Raw genomic sequence first — 4651 nt, forward strand, 5'->3', positions numbered from 1 at the left:
TGTTTAAGACAAGAATGAATTAAATTTCAGACTTACACAAGGCTAAATGTTAAAGATGTAATAGCCAAGTTAAAACCTTAAAAAACACAGTAAAATTAATGTTATTGTAATGAACATAATTAAACCATATTATTAAGTAATTAGAGTTAATAATTTAACATTTCTTTAAACTTTTAATAAAATATATTGTTAGTTATTAAATGGATGTTGGCCCAATTGCGTATAGGGTTAAATAGACATACGAAAATTAAGACCCGTTTAAAATTATTTAAGACCTACACCTCAATATTTCAGTGGATTTAAGACTTTTTAAGACCAAAAAAATTTTGTTTTTTTAAGTGTAAGACTTTTTAAGAACCTGAATATACCCTGCACACAGAAATGCCAACTGACCCAGTCGGAACCAGACCTTCCTGCTGTGAGGCAACAGTCACCGATATTTAAATTTTAAAGTACAATTTGTATTAAAACGATATTTGTATTTAAAAAATACAAATAAGAGTAAATGTTTTTATAATATATTGGAAACGCAAAAGAGCTCAAGTGTCCTCACGTAAGTTACAGTTAAGAGTTAGATTAGCATTACATGAAACATGTCGACGACTCAACCAATTACAATTCAAAACAGTGAAATTTGACTTTAAAATGTGCGTATTTTTCGTCACATGATATAACTATTGGTCGTTTCATATTTCCATTGCAAAACAGTTGTCAGATATTTAATATTTAGCTTTGGTATTTAGCTACTTTCGTCTTACCTCATTCTTTCATCATTTACACGTTGGTTAAAAGGTTAAAACCAATGACTTAAAACACTTCTGTGAACGGGAAAGCCCCGCCTACTCGGATTTGATTGGCTGTCAGTCGTTTCATCAGATTGGATTTCTGACGCAAATCAATTTTTTTTTCATAAGAAACATTCTTTTCTCCCCTCAATCTTCGTGATTTTCAGGGAGCATATGCACGCCGGAAATACTGAAAAACAATTAAATTTTAAAAAAAAAAAAGAAATTATTTTTTATTTAATACAACATGCATTATTAAAATATTAGCTAGTCAATGCAGGTAAATCGGGTTAAACATAATTAATTATCAACTCCTTACTTCTCCAATTAATGATTACAGTATTTAAACAATATATACATATTACAGTTCATGTTTTATTTTAAACATTTTCTCCTTTATGACACATAAATTGGACATTTATATTTAGCACTTCACAATTAAGAAAATACTGAATTATAATATTTTGTTTGTATAATAAACGAGCCAGGCCGAGGGAAGGAATTGGGCCTATTATTTCAACATATTCCTATCCTCATACAGACACAACCTTGAGACACACACTACAACTACTGTACTAGTCCTGCTATGCTAATCCTGTTGCGCTAGTCCTGGTAGACTTCACAATTAAGAAAATGCTGAATTATAATATTTTTGTTTGTACAATAAGTGAGCCAGGGGAATAATTGGCCCTATTATTTCTATATAGGCTAGCCCAGTGGTTCTCAAACTTTTTTCACCAAGTACCACCTTAAAAAAAAATTGTCTCTCCAAGTACCACCTTACGACGCTATTTTTTAACCAGTATTAAAAAATAGCGTCATAGGCCTAATTAAGCAGCTACAGGCGTGCACAGTTTAAAAACGATGCAGATTAATTCCTATTATTAAGAATATGTATTATTATCAGTCACTTTAAACATTTAAAATAGTCTGAACATTAAGTGTGCTTGCAGATAAAAAAAAAAAGTTTTTGTTAAAATGTGCTTTTAAAAGTTCATTAAAAATGGCGTTGTTCATAAAAAGTAAAAAGAAAACTGCTGTACTTAAATCTAGCCTAAATATAGGCTATATGTCACATTCCTACACTTTCAGACAAATCTTGAAATATATGTTAAATGTATATATGACAGGGTTCATACAGGCACAGCCTAATGAAAATCAATTCCAGCACCTATTTTTTTTTTTCAAGACTGACATGTATTGAAGACCTGAAAAGTATTCTCAGCAACCCATAAAACATTGCATAGGAATAGATACAAATAAAAAACATAAAAAATAATATTTATTAATCATATATTAATAATATAATAAACCTGCACTAAATGCTTGTGAAATCTTTTTTGTACTCAAGTAAAAATACTATTACACTGCTTAAATAACACAAATTTTAGTAAATAATATTAATATTAGGTAAAAGTACAAAGTACTCTTTTAAAAAGTACTAGTTGGTTACTTTTGAAAAAAATATATATCTGATTTTCATTATGAAATCACTTTTTTACATGGAAACCTGATTGAATGGTTTAATTGCTTAAATCCCAAAGCTACATGTATAGGAAATTGCACTAACAAAGAAAGTATGGTCGATTTTTCCTTTCATGACAATTAATCTTTTTCAATAGCACTGGTAAAACTACCAAATAATCTTTAAGGCCATGGAGACACTTTTTGCCCATTTTTTTAAACGATATTTACAAGCTTTGAAAGGTTTAATTGAAGTATATGGTAAAAAGATTTAATTTAGCCTTTTATTTACATATTTTACACAAATTTTCTTTACAATATGGCAAATTTGTTTCTTAAAAAGCTGTACATCACATGTAGATTTTATTTTACATTTAACCTAATCTAAAATAGAAACTTAAAAAAAATACAAGTACACTGTCAGTAAAAAAAAAAATTAATAAAACAAATGACTTCATTTTACTTGAGGTATTTGAAATGACAACACTTTATCAAAGCAGTGCTTTAAGAGCCTTATTGTTAATTTTGATAAATAAACAATAAGTAACAACGGATTGCTTTGACCTGTAATGCTTTAAGACAGATCAGAATACAGCTAAATGTATAAATCACACAAATACCTCATCCAGAAACATTTCCAGCATAATTTTTTTTGTCGTAAAGAAAAAAAATTAAAAAATACACCTTTGCTAAAAGTAAGTTTCACTTCACAACATTAAGACCATTAGAATTGTCATCGATCATGTATCAATCTATTTCTAAATACTTAATAACTTTGAATACTTTTGACTAAATTTAGTCAAGGAACAAAGATAAATAATGTCTAATAGTGGAAAGATCGCGATTGTATTCAATCTGAGCACACAGGCGATCCTGAGAGGACTTGCAGTTCATTTGAAAAAAAAAAAGCCTATTTAAAAGCTCGCATATCTGTTTTAGCGATTTGCGTACATGAATGCGCTCTCGTGTTAAAATAAAGCACTCACCACATTTGTAGAAATGAGTTATTGCGCAATACCTCCATTCCCGCGCCGCCATTCAGAATGTATTTAGAGGAGTGACAGGTCAGAGGCGAGAGACTGGCTGTCGGAGAGCGAAATGTGTTTGTAGATCATCAAAAAGGCAGGAAATATGTCCGCGGTTTAATTACTCTACTAGACATCCGAGAAGCATTAATCCAACAAAACATTTGTTTTTAAGTTGTTTTTTCTGTCTCTGCAACACAGAAAGCATTTGTCCCGCCCTTACGTTTCACGCAACTAGACAAGGTCGACTGTGATTGGCCATTTTTTATGTCAGTCAAATCACGCTTCAGAATCAATTCTTAAACTTCGGGAAATGATTTATAACAGCTTATGACACAATGCACTAAAATAAACACTCTAAGCACAGCGTTGTGATCGTACGCTTCACAAAACAACCAATGCTGATCACATCGATGTTATATTACGCATTAAAGGATTAAAAGTGTTAATTGTTTCTTTCATTGTTCAGCGGTTCCTCCGCGTACCACTAGGAGGAAGCCCGCGTACCACTAGTGGTACGCGTACCACAGTTTGAGAACCACTGGGCTAGCCTATATATAAAATGTTGTAGTAATATCGGCCACTATAATAGAGGACAAAATCTATAAATAAATAAATAAATACGCAAATAAATAAAGAAATTAGTAAATAAATTCATAAATCTGCAAAAATAAACCAATCAATAATTAAATTTGCAAATATATAAATAAATGAGAAAATAAATCCATGAATTTCTGCATAAATAAAACAATAAATAAATAAATACGCAGATATAAATAAAACAATAAATATGTAAAACAACAAATAAATAAATATGCAAAAATAGGCTATAAATAAATGAATAAATAAATTCATACATTTCTGCATATATAAATAAATAAATAAATTGCATATTTATTTGTTTTATTTATTTATTTGTTTGAGTATTTATTTATTAATTTATTGTTTTTACCGGTTTGCTATCTATCTATCTATCTATCTATCTATCTATCTATCTATCTATCTATCTATCTATCTATCTATCTATCTATCTATCTATCTATCTATCTATCTATCTGTTACTGTGCAAACGGCTAAATATCATTGCAGCAGGCAAGATTGAATTGTTTGTTTTGTTAAAATTAGCTGACATTATATAACAGCATGAACAGCCAGGCCCATCGACATGTAATAATAAATAGTTTCCGTCACACATTCCGCGACGCGCTTCAGACATTTAAGCAAACGCCTTCACATCAAACTCCTTCCTCTCGGGAATTTCTGCAGACATGCAACATGAACTTAATATTTTCACTGCCCGTTTCCTGATCTGAGCAGTGGGAGGAGTCGTGAACAGGACAGGTGAGTAATAAATATAGCGTTCATCCGAGAGCAGTC

Source organism: Danio rerio, chromosome 14 (genome assembly GCF_049306965.1).
Source record: "Danio rerio strain Tuebingen ecotype United States chromosome 14, GRCz12tu, whole genome shotgun sequence".
In the NCBI taxonomy this organism is placed as follows: domain Eukaryota; kingdom Metazoa; phylum Chordata; class Actinopteri; order Cypriniformes; family Danionidae; genus Danio; species Danio rerio.